Source organism: Neofelis nebulosa, chromosome 2, assembly GCF_028018385.1.
Source record: "Neofelis nebulosa isolate mNeoNeb1 chromosome 2, mNeoNeb1.pri, whole genome shotgun sequence".
Lineage (NCBI taxonomy): Eukaryota > Metazoa > Chordata > Mammalia > Carnivora > Felidae > Neofelis > Neofelis nebulosa.
In genome coordinates, this window is record NC_080783.1 from 171,795,956 (window position 1) to 171,817,963 (window position 22,008).

The 22,008-nt window shown below is 41.2% G+C and overlaps 1 protein-coding gene across 3 annotated transcripts in view; it reads left to right on the plus strand.

Annotated features, from left to right (window-relative positions):
• Nucleotides 1–21,670, plus strand: part of TM2D1 (TM2 domain containing 1) — a 93,933-nt gene extending 72,263 nt beyond the window's left edge. The window contains exons 6-7 of one of the 3 annotated variants that reach the window (XR_009258082.1): nucleotides 14,403–14,448; nucleotides 18,518–21,670. The gene's annotated coding sequence lies outside the window, so the exon portion shown is untranslated. Of the gene's footprint in view, nucleotides 1–14,402; nucleotides 14,450–18,517 lie in introns of those variants that run through there. The other 2 variants (XM_058717195.1, XM_058717194.1) reach the window with 2 other exon arrangements.
• Nucleotides 21,671–22,008: the final 338 nt, after the last annotated feature.

Consider the following 22,008-nt stretch of genomic DNA (forward strand, 5'->3'; position numbering starts at 1 on the left):
GTGGAGGATTCAGACACCTGTTGGGAGAATTAATTGTATGCTCATCACCATCTCTCCCAGCCCTGTGGCCCTATGGTCTGGAAAGATTTCAAGAAGCAGGTGGGAGCTGTGGTCTCAGTTTTAAAAGAACTCCTTCTTATCCCTTTAGCAGAAGAAATCCCAGTCTTATAGACACAAGTCTTCCTGAGTTAAATGCATTTCCACAAGTTTAGCAAAACCAAATGTGGTGAAAGAGCAAAGGAGAGAGTGACTTAGTATTGGGACTGTTGTGGTAGGCAAGGAAGAGAGAATAACAAAGATTGTCATATTATCATCAAATCTCCTTTCCCTGAAGGAGAAGATGCTCCTGGCCCTGGAGTGGAGAGCCAGGTGTGGCTGGGCCCAGTTGGGATCAAATGGGTCCCTATGTTTTAGGTTTGTATCAAAAGCACTTCAGGGCTTTCTGCTACTCAGTAATTTACTCTTTACCCGTATTCATTATCCACTGCTGTGTAACAAACTTAGCCACTTGAAGCAACAACCTTTAGTTATGTCACAGTTTCTGTGGGTATGGAGTACATGCATGGGGTGGCTGGTTTCCTTGCTCAGAATCACCAAGACTGCAATCAAGATGCCATCCAGGGGTACCTTCTCATCAGGAGGCTCAACAAGGGAAGAATCTACTTGGAAGCTCATTGAAGTTGTTAGTGGAATTCAGTTCCTTGCAGCTCTGGGACTTGTGGTTTCTGTCTTCAGTGGCACTTTGCTTTTGGAGAGCACTTTGTAGTTTGTAAATGCTTTTCCAGTCTAAAATTAACCACATGTATTTTCTTCCTATTCTCAGCTAAGGATTCTACCATTCAAACAGTTGTCTAAGTTGGGGAACCTGGGTGGCTCAGTCGGTTAAGCCTCCGACTTCAGCTCAGGTCACGATCTCGTGGTCCGCGAGTTCGAGCCCTGCCTCGGGCTCTGGGCTGATGGCTCAGAGCCTGGAGCCTGCTTCCAATTCTGTGTCTCCCTCTCTCTGACCCTCCCCCGTTCATGCTCTGTCTCTGTCTCAAAAATAAATAAACATTAAAAAAAAAAAAAAACACTTGTCTAAGCCAAAATCCTGAAAGTCACCCCTGATTTCTCAATTCATCAGCAAATCCTATGGGCTATACTTCCAAAATAACTCCTGCATCCAACAGCTAGTTTCCACTTCGTAGTCCCCACCGTTGTCTGAGCCAGTATCATCTCTCAGTCGACCTGCTATAACGAGTTTCTCACTGCTCTTCCTGTTTGCTTTTCCTTGAGTGCTCCTCAAACCCATTCTCCACTGAGCAGCCAGGGTGGTCTGTGAGAGATGGAAATAAGGTCATGTCACTTCCTTACTCAAAAATCTTCCCATGACTTGTCATCACAGTTACAGTAAAATCCAAATTTCAATCCTCTGTGATCTGGTCCCTTCTTGCCTCTTTGATTTTACATCTTATCATTCTCCTTGGTCATCATGTTTTACCAACCGTGGCTTCCTTCTGTTCCTCAAATGTGCCATGACCTTGTCTGCCTTAAAGTCTTTGCGCTTGTTGTTCCCTTCACCTGGAGCTCACTGTCCTTGCACTTACACATGGCTGGATCCTTTTCATTAATCAGGTCTCAGTTCAACGTCTCACTTTATTTTTTTTTTAATTTTTTTTTAACGTTTTTATTTATTTTTGAGGCAGAGAGAGACAGAGCGTGAACAGGGGAGGGGCAGAGAGAGAGGGAGACACAGAATCCGAAACAGGCTCCAGGCTCTGAGCAGTCAGCACAGAGCCCGACGGAGCTCGAACTCACTGACCGTGAGATCATGACCTGAGCCGAAGTCGGACACTTAAACGACCAAGCCACCCAAGTGCCCCTCAACGTCTCACTTTACAGAGAACATCTCTCACCGCCTTTTGCAAAGTAACAATTACCTCTCAATCTAAAATCCCTTATCCCATTACTTAATTTCCTTTTGCTCATGTCACTTATTGCTGTCCAAAATATCTTCCTTTTTCCTTCCTTCTTTCTTTCTTTCAATGGTTTATGTGTCAACTTTCCTGGGATACAAGGTGCCCAGATTAAACATTGTTTCTGGGTGTGTCTGTGATGGTACTTCCAGATAAGATTAGCATTTGAATCAGTGGATTCAGTAAAGCACATTGCCCCACCTAGTGTGGGTGGGCCTCATCCAATCTGGTGAGAGCCTGAATAGAAGAAAAAGACAGAAAGAAGGAATTTGCTCTTTGCCTGACTGCTTGAGCTGCAGACTTCGGTCTTCTCCTACCCTCAACTGAGAGTTACACTGCTGGCTCTGTGATTCTCAGAATTACACCCTGGATTTCCTGCATCTCTATCCTTGATAGCAGATCATGGGACTTAGCCTCCATAATTATATGAACCAATTCCTTATTATCAATCTGATCTTTTTAATAATTAAATCCTTATGTATCTCCTATTGGTTCAGTTCTCTGGAGAACCCTGACTAGTACATTTTCTCCCTCCCTCCCTCCTTCTCCCTCTTTATCTCTTTCGCTCTCTTTACTTATATATCTATTTTATACAACATTATTGCCTTCTTTCTAGAATATAGACTCCATGAGGGAGTTTTAGCACTATGACTGGCACATACTAAATGTTTAATAAGAACTTGTGCAAATAAGTGAACCTTTTGATGAGGGTAAGAGACAGGTTGTTAATTCCCATTTTTATCAGAAACATTAGGCCACTTGCCCAAAGTGAAAGTATCATCCAGTGTTTAGCCATGAGCTCTTCAAAGGGCTGGATTATGTTTTACACATTTTTCTTGCCCAGCTGGTATACGGTTCCTGGGAACAGGATAGAGTAGTGGTTAGTTAGTTGGAGTCCCGACTCTGTCATTTACTGTGTGACCCTGGGCAGGGTATTTAACTTCTTTGAGGCACAATTTCCTCATGGAAATAAATATTAAATAAATAAATATTCCTCAGTGGAAATAAAAATAGTACATACTTTGTAGGGTGATGAAGAGTAACACAATCAGGCCAAGCTCTTAGCTCACCACATGACACATATTGAAGGCAATACATTTTCATTTTCTTCTTTTCCTCTGTCTCTTGTTTGTCTTTGTAGGCTTTCAGTTAAATTTGAGCCAAATCATTCATTTTTCTGTAGCTTTCAAACTGTGTCAATGAATCAACTTATTTACTTTCAGTTTCTCTAACCCCAAGCAAGGATACTTTCTTGACTTCACACCAATGTGAGTGGCATCCACACCATGCAAACCAGCAACTCTGCCCAACTGGAAGATGCTCCCATTCCCCCTTCCAGCCTTCTGTGAGCTTCATGGCTGAGGGCCTGGTAAAGGGGGGGGGGGGGGGAGCTGCTATGGGTGGTTGAAGCTTTGCTTTGGGTGGAAATATTTCAGACCCTGAGCCACTGGCAGGGAGTCCACCTCCATACTGGATTTTTAGAATCCCTCTTGTGGTGCTTTCTTTAGAGATGGAGAGAACGCTCCTCTCTGTCTTCTTTTATCTTCTCCTATTTCCTTTCTCTTTTCTCCTTTGCCCAGTCACTGCCACCTTCCTTTTTTGGCTTCCCCCATCTATGTGTCAACATATTAGCTCTACTCAAAACCTTCTGCCTTTGAATCTCTTTCTTTACCGAATCTGCCCGAAATGCAGCAATGACAAAACAGAGTTGTGGGATGTCAAAAAGGAGTCAGATGGGCCTGTGTTGATGTTGAAATGATTTGCTACTTGTTACCTTTGTGACCTTGTGCAAGTTCTTTAACTTCTTGGAGCCTCTATTTTCTCATTGGTAAAATAAGAATAACGTCTACCTCACAGTTTATCAATGAATATTTGATAAGTTACCTAGTAGATGTTTAAGTAGTATTAGTTTCATCTCCCATCTCCATGTCCCAACCAAATGGACAGATTTGAATCTCACTCCAAAAATAAGAGTCAAACTAATGTTCACCACTGCTCTATTTATAGTAGTCACGGATTAGAAGCAACCAAAATGTCCTCTAATAGGTGAATGGATAAACTGTGGGTTTAGTGTAACCATACAGTGGAATACTACTCAGCAATAAAAAGGAATGACCTATGAATGCACACAGCAACATGATGAATCTCAAAAACATTATGCTAAGTGAAAGAAGACATACACAAAGGGTGTATACTCTGTAATTCTGTTTATATGAAATGTTAGACGAGACAAATATAATCTACGGTAGAAGGCAGATCAGTGGTTGTCTGGGGAGAGGGGTGAGAGTGGGATCTGATTGGCACAAAGAAACGTTTTTGGATGATGGAATCCATGAAAGTGATTATGGTGGTGGTTGCATAAGTCTATGGCTTTGTCACAAGTCATGGGTATGTACAATTAAAATGAATGGCTTTTACTCTATGTAAACTCTACCTCCATAAAGTTGAGTTAGAGAAATAAGAATCAAGAGAAATCGACAACCTGGATAACTTGCTCTTCACGGTACCTGGCAATGTGATTTTTCCTTTAACACTCATCATCAGAAAAACAATTCCTTTGTTGTACAGATATTCCAGTAAGTGGTATTAGCCACTCCTTGGAGTGAGGAGGAGTTTGGGTGTAGAGTGTGGTGCTTTCATGGTTTGGGAAGGAGAACATCTGTTGTCTCCCACCAGCCTTGTTCCTTTGTTCCCCGAGGGTCTGGGGTGTGTTCTATTACTTTATTAAGCCTTCTCAAGTTCCGCCCATCTTCTTTCATCCCCCACTTTCCCCTTTCCTTTTCTTCCTTTCTTTGTATTTCTTTGCCTGCCAAGTTCTGTGAGGTTCTGAATCACAGAGAAACAGATCACTTCACATTAATCTGAAAAGCCAGGTTCAAACAGGAAAAGTAAGCAGGAAGTTTTCAGATGATTGTCTTGAGATAATCCAAGACAAAGTTCTGCTTTTTACCCTTGTTCTCATAATAATCTGGGTTTCTTAGCCTGAATAATTAAGGCTAATTCTTCGTTACTCTCTTCATCTGTGCCAGTGGGGCTCCCGGGTGTCTGGAATTTGTTGACGAGGAAAAGTGTGATAGAAATACATTGGAATCAATCGTAATGAGCAAATTTTTAAAAGAAATTATTAAAAAGTTATCATTGTAAAATGCCCAGAAATAACCATGTTACTTCTTTGCTGAGTATCTTTCTCATTTATTTTTTATATTTTTATTTCTTACATTTTTAACATCAATATGTACTGTTCTATAGCTTGCTTTTTCTAATTACCAATACACATAAATTTTTCATGTCTATACATACATTAATTCGAACCATATAAAATTGCTGTTTCTATAGATCTATACAGGAAAGAATTGTTAACCTAATACATTTACTCCAGTATTTTAATGGATACATAGTATTGCGTTATATGGTTATACCTTAATTAAAAAAAAAAAAAAAAACATTCCCCTATTGATGGACATTTAGTTTGTGTCTATTTCATTTTGCCAGTACAAACAGAACTATAATGAATACACACACACACACACACTACACACATTTTTTTGTGTGTATATATATATATATATATATATAATGTCTTTGCACATAAGTTTATATATGTCTTTGTGTTAATACAGTCATAAATATCTTTGTGTATGTGTATATCCTTGAATGTATATACATACACATGTACAAAATATTTGGGTATATTTATCAGTTTTTCTGTGGAATAGATTGGATTTCAATTTCATTTCAATTACTACCAGTGTATTTTATTTTAATTTTCTAATTTTTTAAATGTTTAAATTTTTTTATTTTTTTAAATTTACTTATTTATTCTGAGAGAGAGAGGGAGGGGCAAAAAGAGAGGAAGAGAGAAAGAGTCCCAAGCTGTCTCTGTAGTGTCAGTGCAGAGCCCAATGTGGGGCTTGAACTTACGAGATCATGAGCTGAGCCGAAACCAAGAGTCCGTCGCTTAACCACCTGAGTCACCCAGGTGCCTCCCTACCAGTGTATTTTAGAAGGAAGATAAAAGGTAACACTGTAGATATTTTTAACCAGAATAGAATGGTGCAAAGTTAAGCCATGGAGATGTTTACTCATAATAGACAAATTTTCTGCAGTTATTATTAACGTTTCAGAAAATACTGTTTTCTTCCAGGTATGTAAATTTTGTGTTCACTGTGGTAGCATAAGCAGGTGGGTGGAAAAGTGCCCAGTCCGTTATGCATGACCATGAAAGTACCGTCGTCCCTAAACATACAGCTTCCTTCTCCAGTACATTTATTAAATCTGTTCCAATTAATTGCCTGTTCGATGCTCAGGTGGCTGCCGCAAAACTGATGCTCATTGGAAGCTGCGAGAAAAGATCAGAGAAATGTAAACGATTGACGATCCAACAAGAGGGCATTGTCCCCACTGGAAATTCATTAGGGGGAAGGACTTTGGTGCATATAAATAGGGTTTGGAAGGAGGCATCTCCATTAGCTGCTCAGGATACCCTGCCCATGTGGAGAGATCTGGATTGCTCAGTAGCAGTAAGGAGATGCTAAAATGCTGAGACCCTTCCAGGTCACTCAGACTTAAGGTTTTCTGTGTTGAGATCCATTGGCGTAATTATTAGTAATCAGTAAGTGGTTCATAGGCTACCTACAATAGGCTACCTGTTTCCTCTGAGGGTGCTAACCTAGTTAGGGTCATTGACTACCTGATGAAAGTGCTAGTCCCACCTGATACTTCGAGGTTAAGTACTATATTATCCACCACATTGGATTCAAGCAAGCTCGTTTGAAGTGTAGGGTGTGTGTGAAGTGACCACGGACATTTTCAGTTGTGTGGAGACCTTCGAGCCCTGAGAGCTGTGCTTTTAATCTCAACCCTCATTTTCATGAGGAATATCCCATGTCAGGCAACAAAATGGAGAGGCCATAGTGATAAGACCTTTCATTTCTGGTTTTCATTCTTAGGACACTGGTTTGAAGGGGCCTAATTATGCCATGGACACAAGCAAAGACAGTGAAACAGATCCTTCTGAGTAGTGTGTTTTAGTATAATTGCCTCTTCCAGATTTTCTCAAGGAAAAAACATTTGCTTTTTGGCATTTGGTCTTAGTATTAGGACAACTTACAGACTGTGGGCAAAGGCTTTGTGAAAACAGGCATATTGATGCATAAGGTTAGGCTTTTTTTTTTTTTTAGGTGAAAATAAAATTTGGATTTAAAAATTACTTTAATGCATTTAGTGAATACTCTTTTTTCTAAATTTTTAAATTTTTAAAAATTTTTTAAAAAAAATGTTTATTTATTTTTGAGAGAGAGACACACAGAGCACAAGCTAGGAGGGGCAGAGAGAGAGAGGGAGACACAGAATCCGAAGCAGGACCTGAGCTGTCGGCACAGAGCCTGACGTGGGGCTCGAACTCACAAACTGTGAGATCGTGACCCGAGCTGAAGTCAGACACTTAACAAACTGAGCCACCCAGGTGCCCCTACTCTTTTTTTATTTTTTATTTTTGAGAGAACAAGAGAGACAGACAGAGTGTGTGAGCAGGCAAGGGGCAGAGAGAGAGGGAGACACAGAATCTGAAACAGGTTCCAGCCTCCAGGCTGTCAGCACAGAGCCCAATGCAGGGCTTGAACTCACAAACTGCGAGATCATGACCTGAGCCAAAGTTGGACGCTTAACCTACTGGGCCACCCAGGTGCCCCCATTTAGTGAATACTTTTAATGTTTTGGAAGAATGTTATACTGAGTTAGACTTCGCAGATACTTCTTGAGGACCTCCTGAGTTTAGTGCTACAGATGCAATCCCAGACCTTGAGGAGATCAAGTCCAGAAAAGAGGTTGTATCCTGATTTTTTTAATCTACATATTCATAATGTCAAAATATGAGATTGTATTAAGAATTTATGTTTCTTTAAAGCTTTAAAGTGGAATTTTAGAAAGAAGAGTCGGAGCCCTGGAATCCTAGCATCTTTGACCTTTAAATTGTAGATCATGAACTTCCCAAAATAGTTTAAAGTTAACCTGCAATGGAGTCATATGGAAGCACGGGGATGACCAGCACACCTTCAAAGTCTCTCTCTTTCCCTGCCCTCTCGGTGAGAATTTCTACCATTTTCATTCCTTTCAGAAAGTCCTAGAAGTCTTCAAGAAGGTTCTCACGCATGCATACTCCACCTACCAGTCCTTGGTTACTTGTGGTGGCCTCCATTTTGTTCCTTACTTCTCTAGCTCCTTGTAATGAATCTCCTTTCATGCGCTCGGTCACCAGAGACCCTCTAGTTGCAGACCCACCCAAAGCCCCCAGTGGCCGCTGGTGCCGGCTGGCCTGTATGGCCATGCCTTTGTCCACACCTCCACCAATTCTAGTGCTGCCACCCACCCTGCCTACAGATATGGTCAACACCTTTCCTCTCTTCCCCTGCCTGTGGCCAAAAGGCTCTAAAACAAAACCAGAGCACACACCTGGATCCCGTTAGCGATCTGTGCAGGAGCCAAGTAAACAAGGAATTTCTGAGTCACAGCCTTTCAGTCCCCCACTTTATAGCTTTCTGCTTGCTACCTCATCAGGCGGGAGAGGCCTGACATAAGAAGCTCTATCTTTGAGTCAGATGCCCCAACCCGGGCCCCATTTCTGCTCTCATTTACCATCCCCCTGGGAAGAGCCGGTTCCACTCCAGAGCGATTTGGAGAATCTATTGTGTAGGTGTGTTTGCAATAAGGCACATGCTTATGCTCCCCACACCCCTAAAATTAGCTCACAGAAACATCCCTTTCTTCCTACAGTCAGCTCTTACTGCCAAGGAGGAGCAGATTTCCTGAGGCTGTTTGTCCCAGACCTTCCCATTCCCAGTAGGGGGTCTGGGCTGCCTCATTTTATAGCCCTGCCTTAGAAAAGAGAACAGTCTGCTTTGGTCAAGAGGCTAAGAATCCCAGCACACAGAGCAGTTAGGAGCAGAGGCTTTGGGGGCCAGATCCCGATTCTGCCACTTCCTAGTCAAGCTAAGACCGTCCCTGTGTCTGTAAACTGGGTAAATCCCCGCGATGGTACGTGAACCCTAAGGTAGGGTGTATAAACTGTGTTTAGCTTTGACTCACAATAATCCCGCAGTTATTGGTTGCTACTAATAAGAACAAAAATAACTAAGTGTTTTTTTTTTAACAGTAGGATGTATGGCAGTAGTGTTCTATCTTCCTCTCTCCAGCTTCCTATTCTCTGCAATCCATTTTCTGCTTTTTTTTTTTTACATTTATTTCTTTTTGAGAGACCGAGACCGAGCCCAAGTGGGGGGAGGGGCAGAGAGAGAAGGAGACACAGAATCTGAAGCAGGCTCCAGGCTCCGAGCTGTCAGCACACAGCCCGACGAGGGGCTCAAACTCACAAACCGAGAGATCACGACCTGAGCTGAAGTCGGACGGTCAACCGACTGAGCCACCCAGGTGCCCCTCTGCAATCCATTTTCATTCAGTTACCAGATTCATTTCCCCCAGAACATTTTATTTATTTATTTTGAGAGAGAGAGAGAGAGAGAGAGAGAGAGAATTAGCGTGTGTACGAACGGTGGAGGGGCAGAGAGAGAGAGAGGGAGAGAGAGAGAATCCCAAAAGGCTCTGAGCTGTCAGCACAGAGCCCCCAGGCAGGGCTCTATCTCATGAACCGAGAAATCATGACCTGAGTGGAAATCCAGAGTCGGACGCTTTACTGACTGAGACACCCAGGCACCCCAGAACATTTTGATTATATTGGTCCTCTATGTGAAAACGTTAGATGTGCCTCCTAGTACTCACAAATAAAGTCTGAAGTCCTTCTCTCTGCTCAAAGCTTTGATCTGGCCCCAGCACAACATTACCTCCTTTTCTCCACTACTCCTCTTCACACATCCTCCGCTCCAATTAAAATCAGCCCACATTCTGGAAGTACACCCACACACCCTGCACACTGCTTGTTCTTTTATCTGGAATCCAGATCTCATCTCTTCTTTGCGCCTGGCTCAAGTATCACCTCCTCCGCCCAGCCCATAGTACACCCCATAGCTCATTATGGACTTTACAGACTTAGGTGCATTTACTCCACCTCACCACACAGTTATCTCTGCAAACTTTGTGCTTCAAATTTCCACATATATCTCATGCATCAGATGATTGATAGGATCTGTCTGATGATGCATCTTCATATTCCTAAACCTGGGTTTCTTGAACTCAGCACTATTGACATTTGGGGCAGAATAAAATTTTGTTGTGGGAGATGTCATGTGTATTGCAGACGATTCAGCAGCACCTGTGGTCTCTATTCACTAGATGCCAGCAGCATCCCCTCACCCGAGTTGTGACAGCCAAAAAAGTTTTCAGACATTGTCAAATATCCCCCAGAAGGCAAAATCATCCCCATTTGAGAACCAGTGTCCTAGACCGAGTTTGGAGGTCTGAACATGGATGGTTCATGGCAAATGCTTATGAAAAGAGGGAAGGAGGTTAGCTTAGGCCCTTTTAATTTTAAATAGCAGTGAAATATATAATTAATGATATTCTTTCAGTAATTGGAAATAAAGTATAGAGCTCCCATGAGAACTCAGAACTAGAGATAAAGATCTGAATGTCACTGGCATGGAAGCAGCCAATAGGTGTTTATTGTACAGCATAGTGCTTAGGAGTCTGGAGTGAGGTAGGATGTAGGTTCTGATAGGATTTGGGTCTCACCACTGTGAGCTGTTACTATGGGTGAGTACTTAAACCTCTCTGAGCTTCAGATCTCCTTCTGTAAAATGGGGATAATTGTAACCTACATGGAGTTGTTATGAATTAGATAATGTACTTACAGGGCTTAGCAGAGAGCCTGGAATGTAGTAAGCACCAATAATAGTTTAAAGCTATTATTATTTTTTTTAATGTTTATTTTTGAGAGAGAGAGAGAGAGCGAATATGAGCTGGGGCAGGTCAGAGAGAGTGGGAGACACAGAATCCAAAGCAGGCTCCGGGCTCTGAGCTATCAGCACAGAGCCCGACATGGGGCTCAAACTCACAAACTGCAAGATCATGACCTGAGCTGAAGCCGGACACTTAACTGACTGAGCTACCCAGGTGCCCCAGTTCAAAGCTATTATTAATATTGTGATTATTGTAATAATGATTCATTTCTAATCCCTTCAGAGGTCACGACAGTATTACTTCCATTTTATAAATGGGTTGTGGTTAGAGTCTGGATCTTTTGATCTCCAACTTTCCCTGGATCATATTCATTTGACATAACGCAAATGAAGTCATTTACAAGAAGGATCTTCACTTTATTTGGAAACTGAGCGCTAACTGCCTACAGCAAAAATTCCTTTTCAATTGGTAAATACCAGCTTCATCTGTAACTATCACTGGGAAGCTCAAGAACTGCTTATTAAGCACTTTGGGTAAGTAGATGTGCTAGCTACTGGATAGAAGGAAGACACCTGTGTTGCTAAAACAAAGCACCTGCCTGTTTTGTAGGTTACAAGCCCACAAGTGCAAAGATTCTGTCCTTTAGGCTTGAAAAAATGAATTCATAAGTTTAGCAACGGGTTGGCATCAGCTCCAGGCAGCATTTGATATTTGGAGTAAAGCAACATGAGCAGCTGCCTTGGCCCAGAGCAGAAGGCTGGGGCAGAAGCTCAGGGACAGGACAACAGGTAGGCAGGGAAGCCAATTTCCTCCTGAGATAGCCAATCAGCTGAGCATATCCATTCTGGCCAATCTACAGTAAAGTAGAATAATTCTCTTGCTTTAGAAACCAAACTCCAGAGAGGTTAGGAAATTTTAGCCCCAAACCATTTCTATCATCAACAAACTAGTTGACTGCGGGGGGTTGGGGGGAATCCTCTCCATGCCTCTGTTTACTCACCTGCAAAATAAGGGCGCCAGATGAAACAGGTGACCCTTACTTTGTGCTGCCCACCTTGGAGGTGGAACACAGTACTAATGTAGATAGTGGAGGATTTTTGTAGCAATTACTAGCCATTAACAAAATACTTGACAACTCATAAATACACCTGAAAAAGGGGGGGGGGTGGTTTTGATCACATTCGTTCTCTGTTGTTTGATAGAGTGGATTTGTTCATGTATTCGATAATTGAGCACATGCTATGCGTTCTGTCTGTACTAGAACCGAATACTGCCTTTGGCCTTCAAATGGGGCTTACCTTTAACTAAGAACAGGTTGTCGGAGGGCATGATGTCTTTTCTCCCCCCAATACAAATCCCTGTACTGAATAGGGCTTGCCGCTCCTGATCGGTGTTGGAGATCCCTACTTCCCAACTCCCCCCAACCCCTCCTCTTACCCCGTGGGGAAGGGCTGGGACAGGCCCCGGCGGAGGTCCGTCCCCGCCCCCACCCGGTTTCTGCGGAAGCGGGGCATCTAAGCGGTGTGCCTTCGGATTCCTGCAGGTGGAGCCAAAGCCCCTGGCTGCGCCGCGGAGGCCGGCTTGCCGGGCAGCCCCGGCCAAGGTTCTTTCGCTCCCTGCCTCGCTTCCTCCCTCTCCCCGTCTCTCTTGTGCGGTCTCCCTCGACATCCAAACCAACCGAGTGCGTCTGAGGTGAAGTCGTGCCAGACTTGGAGCCGGCTGCCAGCTCCCTCTCAAGTCTTGGCTTCACAAAGGAAAGCAAATTACAAAAATGGAAATTTTCAAACTAGCGTTCAGTGGTATTCAAATCGACGTTTGGGTAGCACGCAGGCACAGACCGCGTTCGTGCTATTTTGCGATTAAAATGATACCGAAAATACCTCCTTGTTGGTTTTCATCTGCTAAAACGACTTGTATCTTTCCCTCTTCGAATGTCCCCTCTGTTCGGGGAGCAGCAACCCCCTGACCACTCTCGAATTGCTAACATTGGGATCATCAGCGGCTGCTGGAATCTCGCCCCTGCTGACTTTCCTAGAATTGAACTTTGAAAATGCCTGCGCTTTTCAGCCTGGAGAAATAGAAATGAAGTTTCTAGGTACTTTGCCAGGAAGTTCTGTGTTTTGTGTCAGGAACCACGAGTTCTGCGATAGCGCATAATCCTCTACGTGTCATCTGGATGCAAGGAGAAAACCTGAATGTGTGCCTTGCTGGAGATGCCTGTTACCTTGTTCTCCCCTTCGCTTGAATTGAGTGCTCTGTCTTCCCCTTTTCATAGATGGTTTTAAAGTGGCCTTTGAGGGTCGGCTTTAGCTCAAGCGGTTACTTCGCATGTGGTTACTAAAGTGGCCGTTGAGTTGGGTCTTGAATGGCTTTACTTATTGTGAAGTTAAAAAAAAAAAAAAGGCCTTACCATGTCCTCCTTGCTAATTTTTTGCGGTTGCTAGACAGGCCCTGTCCCAAGTGGGTTTGTGAGAAAGGCGCTCCCATTGCCGGCTCCCCCCACCCCCTGGATTGTACCCTGTCTTTCCTTGGAAGCTTTGGCTGTCTCCTTACACAGCTGTGTTTGCAGTGCCTGGAGACAGGTGGGGGAGCAGCCTCCAGCTGAAGCTGCCAACTCCCTCTCTAAGGACTGTCTGAATAGCTATTAAAAACAAATGTAAAGATCACACACATACACATGCACACACACATGCACACACATACTGTATTTATTTATTTTTTTGGTGGCGGTCATTCACTATGCCTGACTGCTGTACGAGGGCAGCTGTACCGGTTTGCCAGACTAAGTGTCAGGATCATCCTATTATCTGCACTCTCCAGGCCACATAAGCATTACCTTGGGCCACTGCTGCCTCTTTCTAGGTATATTAAAAGCTGGGTCCTGTGGCCTTGGCCAAGCTGTTGGACTGATTTTGATTGTGGGAGGGAGGACCGCCCATTTCAATAGGTCAACCTCAAACTTGCATGAACACAGGCAATATTCAGGCAGTAGTCACATGAAGTGAAGAGGTTTTTGCTGATTTGGGCCCACTCAAATTAGAATTCCCTGTCTGGCTCAAGTGATAGCAGGTAAGTCAGACTAGACTGGTAGTGTTTTTCAGACTTCAGAATGGAAGGGCAACTTTTCCAATTTGGACCAGACACCCTGAGGGCTCTAGTCCTGAGTACCCAGTGCTCTTTGGGACCCTCATATCTTGTCTTGTGCTGTTGCCTTCTCTTGGAATATCTCCCCCATCCTCTTCTTTGCTTAACAAACTCTTGTCTATCCTTCAAGACTTATCTCAAATGCAACCTCTCTGAAAGCCTTGATAGCCATGCCCATGTGCCTGTCCCCCACTCCCCCTGGAAAATTAATAATCCTATCATCTGCTAAATATAACTCTATTACTTGATCTATATAACATGCTGCACTGTATTAGACATTTTTTTTTTTTTATGCCTCTTTCTCCCCTGATAGAATATACTCTTTGCAAAGGCAGGGAACACATCTTATTTACCTCATATGCTCCACACTAAAAACACTCAGGAAAATCTATTGAATGAATAAAGAAATAAACTTGGTTTTCAAATATTTTCAAAGGAGCATTTTGTTTCCAGATTCTCCTTATTCCACTGCCAGACATCTATGACCGTGTCTGTAGAGGTGAGAGTAAATATTTTAAGTTTATGTTAAAGTCTGATTTTCATATCTCAGAGACATTCTCCTGCTTATGGTAAGAAAAGTTTGGTGTGGGGGCGCCTGGGTGGCTCAACTGATTGAGCGTCCAACTTCCGCTCACGTCACGATCTCTCATCCCGTTTGTTCGAGCCCCGCGTAGCGCTGGGCTTTGTGCTGACAGCTCAGAGCCTGGAGCCTGCTTCACATTCTGTGCCTCCCTTTCTCTCTGCCCCTCCCCCCACCTCAAAAATAAATAAACATTAAAAAGTATTTTTTAAACAGTTTGATGTACATGTAGGTGGAAAATTTCTCTGTATCCCCACCATCTGATTAAGGCATCTGTTCCTTAAAATCTGATGAGAGCAGAGTATCACTACAGACATGGGAGCTTGTGAGAGTGATGTAGTTCTATCCCTGTGGGGTATTCTTACGAGTTATGCTAACAAGTTAGTATTTACTAGACTTTATTCATTAAGCTGCTGAAGCCACAAACCTGAAGATTTCCTTGGGCTTCCTCTCCCTCACTTCCCAGGTCCAGTTATCACTAAGTTATGTCACTTCTCCAAAATATAGCTCACAGGTGTCCACTGTTCTTCACCTCTGCCATTGCTCCATTCGAAGCCACTAGTATTTTTGATCTGGACAATAGTCAAGGTGTTCTAGTTAGTCTTTCTGCTTCTTGTCTTGCCTGCCTCCCATTATGTCACTCCCTGACCTACCACCTTTGAATGGCTGAACAATCCTTCTATAATCTTAGCATAATCGTTTACATGGCAAAGTTTGATCTGTCTCTTGCCTATCTTTTTAGCTTCTTTTTCACTGAATATACTAGCCTTCAGATCCTTGAATTTGCCAAAGTCTTGTCTACTTCAAGGTTTATCTATATGCTTACTTCTCCTGGGAATATGTATCCACTCTCTTGGATTGCTTCTCATCTTTTAAGGATCAATTTCAATGGTACTTTCTTGGAGATGTGTTCCCTGCTTCTCTTCCCCTCTCCATCTCTCCTGGATAAATCAGACCCCCATTTTTGTCCTTCCTGATGCTCTACTTTTTAAAAAAAAATTTTTTTTAACATTTACTCATTCTTTGAGAGACAGAGAGAGAGAGACAGAGCATGAGTAGGGGAGGGGCAGAGAGAGAGGGAGACACAGAATCCGAAGCAGGCTCCAGGCTCTGAGCTGTCAGCACAGAGCCCGACACGGGGCTGGAACTCACGAACCACAAGATCATGACCTGAGCCGAAGTTGGACGCTTAACCAACTGAGCCACCCAGGTGCCCCTCTACTTTTTCTTCATGTTAATTATCACAGGTTATAGTTATAAAACTATTGATGTTTTCATTATTTTATGCCTGTCTCTCCATCCACAGTTGATCACATGAAAGCAGGGATTATATCTCTTTATTTAAAAGAGTTAACCTATAGATCCAGTGTCTAACATATGGTAGGTAGTCAAAAAATACTCTTTAGATAGTTCTGCAACGAGAAATGCTAGCAGGTCATGTGTAACAGTCCTGTGACGTGAAAATAGTTTCATGCAAAAAAAAAAAAAAAAAAGGTAATCTGAAATATCTGAAATGAGACTCAAAGATGTTTATGCGCATGGAACAAGCAAGGGGAAGACTTGAGTTATGATATGATATCCCACGGCCTTTCTCCACTGCTATTTGAAAAATAAGAAGAGAACAAGAACAAAAATATTTGTTTTACAGCTCTACCAAGAGTCAGCCCTCCCCTTTCTCTCCCCCTTGCATCAAGTACATCCTGTACTTTTGGCAACATGTTGACTGGATATTTAAAAGCTGTGAACTGTTCTGAAAATTTCACATACTGGGTTATGGGCCATGTGTGTTTGATCAAAATTCAATTACTACACTGTACCATACTTGGAAACCTATCATCCCAAGTTATGAAGTATGACGAAATAGGCAAACCTAATTGGTTCAGTATGGGAACAGTATCAACCAACCTTGTTATGATAAATAGCTTCCCGTGTTAAAGGTTCTCTAGAGCTTATAAGTATCTTGGCTCACCTCCTTCAGTGGAATAAGAATATTGCTCCCAGGGACCCCCTCGATCACCGTCCCTCCGATGCAACAGCAGTTCAGAGTTTTCTTCAACTTGCTGCCCCTGAAAAAGAAAAATGCTGTGCAATTTCTCCTCTTCCTTTCCATTTCTTCAGTTAGAATTTGAGTACCTGGGAACTTCTTTAGCTTTATTTTTCTTGAGAAAAGCCATTAAAAAATTATGAAGCATTCCAAATACAGAAAACTATACAAAACATCAGAAATACCTACCACCTAGAAATAACAATAATTTTTTTCCTATTTCCATTGGCTTTTTTGTCTTTGTTTCTTATGTATTCTTTATTCTCTCTTTGGGAGCAAAGATAGACTACCTCTTATTAAAGCACAGTTTTCATGAGCTCTATCAACTAAGTGCTGACATACTTTGATACACTTGAATCAGGAAGATGTACATATTGTTACAGAGAAGTACCTGTAAGTTGCAAGTCTTCTCATGTGTTGAGATGGACTCAATAAGGATTGCTCATCTATGTTGTAGATGAGATCACAAGGATTCATAGAGGAGTAAGGTTTCTGGAGGTGTGGGAGAGAGATCAAGAAATTGTCTTAACAGTTTTGAAAGGATAGAAAAAAAGGAAAATATTTCTGTGCTTTGTGGTCATCATGGGCATACGAACACAATTTTTCTTTAGAAGTGACATTTTGGATTGGGTTGTAAGTATTTCTTTCTAATGTTCTTTTTTTTTTAATGTTTTTTTTTAATGTTTATTTATTTTTGAGAGACAGACAGAGACAGAGTGTGAGTGGGAGAGGGGCAGAGAGTGAGGGAGACACAGAATCCAAAGCGGACTCCAGGCTCTGAGCTATCAGCACAGAGCCTGAAGCAGGGCTCGAACTCATGAACTGTGAGATCATGACCTGAGCTAAAGCTGGACACGTAACCAACTGAGTCACCCAGGAGCCCCCTCCTTCTAATGTTCTAAGTAAAAGGCAAAACAATTGGGTGATAGCCATCTTAACTTCTGAAAAACAATCAGTAGCATTGGCTTTTTCCTCAGAAGACAGTTGTAAGTCCAGAAAGATGTTCACATATTTACCCTATTCAAGCCAATCACTTGCGATTGCTTTCTCAAGTTTGTTCTCATTCCCTGTTTCTATTAGACCATCCTCCTTAATCTCTTACCAAGAAAGCATGAAACCAAATCTACATTTCTCCCTCAGAAAAACATTTGTGTTCCGTAAAAAGTTCTTTTGGTAAAAAGCAAGGGCCTGAGTCTGTCTTTGACAACAATTCATCAATCAAGAATGCTGCAATACATAACCAAGGCACAGAGAAAGATCCTTGGTGAGGGTTAATAGGCATCCCACACAAAGGAAAAGTGAATATACTGTGTGGCTTAGCAGTTTGAAATCACAATGCTGCCAAGATTAGATTAGAGACGTTCTTGTTCTCTGCAGTACCATTAGGTTTACTTTAGAAATTGCAATTAGCTTAAAAGTTGTGATTTCTAAAATGACCCACTTGCCTTTCTCGTTTTCCTCTATCAGGTAGATGCGAGTATCGTAATCCTTACATAATTTTTAAATAGAACTTCCAGCAACACGCGCTCCCTGAGAGCTGTAAACCTCAAAAAATAGAATGTCACTGTAGGCACTTATGCTAATAAGTGCCTACATAATTTTTTTCACTTAACAAATGTCTGATTTTGGCAAATCAGCTTTTTTTTTTTTATTGAAACTTGTTTGATTGAATAGCACAGGATCTGCCAGAATACTACTACTGTCTTTGTACAGTAATTAAAGAAACAGTTCTTGTCATTCTAACAGGGACCAGGCTCTGCCTGCCTGTAATAAAGTTAAATGATAAAGAATACATAAAGCAAAAAATAAAGGGAAGTCAGTTACTAGCACATGGTTATTCCAGATGAATAGTAGACAAAATGCAGTGGTATGTTTTATAGAAAATGTTGAAAAAGTTAACAAAATTATATCAACTTTTCCAATTTAATGAAATAATCATTTCAGGAAAAGAAATTCTTCCAGACTTCAAGCCGTATTACAAAGCTGTAATCATGAAGACAGTATGGTACTGGCACAAGAACAGACACTCAGATCAGTGGAACAGAATAGAGAACCCAGAAATGGATCCACAAACGTATGGCCAACTAATCTTTGACAAAGCAGGAAAGAATATCCAAAGGAATAAAGACAGTCTCTTCAGCAAGTGGTGCTGGGAAAACTGGACAGCGACATGCAGAAGAATAAATCTGGACCACTTTCTTACACCATACACAAAAATAAACTCAAAATGGATGAAAGACATCAATGTAAGACAGGAAGCCATCAAAATCCTTGAGGAAAAAGCAGACAAAAATCTCTTTGATCTTGGCCGCAGCAACTTCTTACTCAACACGTCTCTGGAGGCAAGGGAAACAAAAGCAAAAATGAACTACTGGGACTTCATTAAAATAAAAAGCTTCTGTACAGCAAAGGAAACAATCAGCAAAACTAAAAGACAACCAACAGAATGGGAGAAGATATTTGCAAACAACATATCAGATAAAGGTTAGTATCCAAAATCTATAAAGAACTTAGCAAACTCAACACCCCCAAAAAAAATAATCCAGTGAAGAAATGGGCAAAAGACATGAATAGACACTTCTCCAAAGAAGACATCCAGATGGCCAACTAACACATGAAAAAATGCTCCACATCACTCATCATCAGGGAAATACAAATCCAAACCACAATGAGATACCACCTCACACCTGTCAGAATGGCTCACATTAACAACTCAGGCAACAACAGGTGTTGGCGAGGATGCGGGGAAAGAGGATCTCTTTTGCATTGTTGGTGGGAATGCAAGCTGGTGCACCCACTCTGGAAAACAGCATGGAGGTTCCTCAAAAAACTAAAAATAGAACTACCCTATGACCCAGCAATTGCACTACTAGGCATTTATACACGGGATACAGGTGTGCTGTTTCAAAGGAGCACATGCACCCCCATGTTTATAGCAGCACTATCAACAATAGCCAAAGTGTGGAAAGAACCCAAATGTCCATCGATGGATGAATGGATAAAGAAGATGTGGTATACACACACACACACACACACACACACACACACACACACACATACACAATGGAATATTACTCAGCAATCAAAAAGAATAAAATCTTGCCATTTGCAACTATGTGGATGGAACTAGAGGATATTATGCTAAGTGAAATTAGAGAAAGACAAATATCGTATGACTTTACTCATTTGAGGACTTTAAGAGACAAAACAGATGAACATAAGGGAAGGGAAACAAAAGTAATATAAAAACAGGGAGGGGGACAAAACAGAAGAGACTCTTACATATGAAGAACAAAGTGAGGGTTACTGGAGAGGTTATGGGAGGGGGGATGGGCTAAATGGGTAAGGGGCACTAAGGAATCTACTCCTGAAATCATTGTTGCACTATATGCTACCTAATTTGTATGTAAATTAAAAAATAAAATAAAATGAAATAAAATAAAATTCACAACAATTTTTAAATCTATTTCCTAGAAAGCCACAATAGTTTAAAAAAATTCTTGCACTTAAAGTTTAAAATTGGTTCTGCTCTAAAAATTAGAGTAATCTGTTCCAAATAGCATGTGAACTTTTTCAAATGATTGTGTCATTGTTGTTTTTTTAAGCAAAAGCTTCAAAGCTGATGTCTTCATCAAATAAACAGTGCATCAATTGTGACTTTGAAGAAATTGATCATTTATTTTCTCTGTAATTACTGTATATGTAATACATTTTCACTCTGTAACTAACTTACCATTTCTGTATGCAAAATGTTAAAAGAAACTTAGAAAAATCTTATTTCTGAAGTTACTTTAACCTTGACTTTATAGAAATAACACATGAGCACAACCTGTATCAAGTGCTAACAACCTACAATTATCCATTAATCTGCACTGGATACCATTGGAAAAGGTATAAAGGCTGAATTCCTAGAAAAATTAAAAAATAAAAAGAAATTCTTCAGTTTCTCTCCTTGGGAAAAGTTGATGTTTCCTTCATAAACTTCAGTGTCTTATTTTAAAACCTAGCTTCACCAAATACAGGTCAAACCCTATGGTAAACATCAGTTTTAAGACAACAATTTTCTCAATAATTACAATGAACACTTTACTGTAGTGAAAGTAGTTCCAAGCTTTGGGAAAGACCACATTACATTGTTTACATGATGCTGACAGAAGTAAAATTTCCTTTATGGATTCAGTGTGCCAAAGTGTGGCCTCCCCCTTTTCCTCTGATGGTCTTTTTCTCCTACCTCTCTGTATCCATCTACCTTGGCTACTATATATCTTCTTGTTTCCAACATGGCAAAAAGGGCCTAAGGGTGTTGACAAGTCTCTCACTAAACCTTGCCCAGAAGCCATAATATAAAAAAATACAGTTTGATATTTTTAGGTGGAGTTGAATTGCAGGAGTAGTGCTCTGCAAAGGAAGGAGGCAGCACCATATTAACCATTGTCTTAAAAATGTTTATGTTCTGTGCTTTGGAAGGTCTGGTGTAGGAGTTGGTGAGCTTTTCCTGTAAAGGGCTAGTGTTTTGTGCCAGTCACAGCCTATCAATAACCAATGTTGTGGCAGTACCAGCCCTTGTGGTTCTTGTTAAGAATGTAAGATACCCTTTGGCAACAACCATCAGGAAGCTTTGAAAAAATAACGGTTTATTACTTACAAGACCTAGAGATTGCATAGCAAACCAGGGCCACACAGAAAGGCCCTGGTTAGGGAGAGGAAGAGAGTGCATGGCTCTGAGGTTCTGTTTTAATTGAGATGGAGAGTGGGAGCCTACGGTTTCATGAGCTCACTCTCTTTATTGGCGAATGTATATATGTATGTATGTATTTATCTATTTATTTAGGTAAAATTGGTATATGACATTATATTAGTTTTAGTTATGTGCACAACATAATTCAATATTTGTATACACTACAAAGTAATCACTACAATTAAGCCTAGCTCCATCTGTCACCATATAAATGACCCTCTTCAACCATTTCACCTACCCCACAAGCCCCTTTCACTCTGATAGCCACTAGCATATTCTCTGTATCTATGTGTTTTGTTTTGTTTTGCTTGTTTGTTTATTTTGTTTTTTAGATTCCACAAATAAAGAAAATCATACCATATTTGTCTTTATCTGACTTATTTCACTTAGTAAAATACTCTTAAGGTCCATCCATATTGTCATAAGCACAAAGATCGAATTCTTTTTAATGGCATGTATATATATATATATATATATATATATATATGTCATATATAACATATACATATGCATAAAGATATCTATCTATAGATATAGATCTCACACCTTCTTTGCCCACTTATCTACTGATGGACACTTAGGTTGTTTCCACAGTTTGGCCATTATAAACAATAGTGCAATGAACACAGTGGTGCATATATCATTTAGAATTAGTGTTTTCATTTTCTTCAGCTAAGTACACACACAGAAGTCAAAT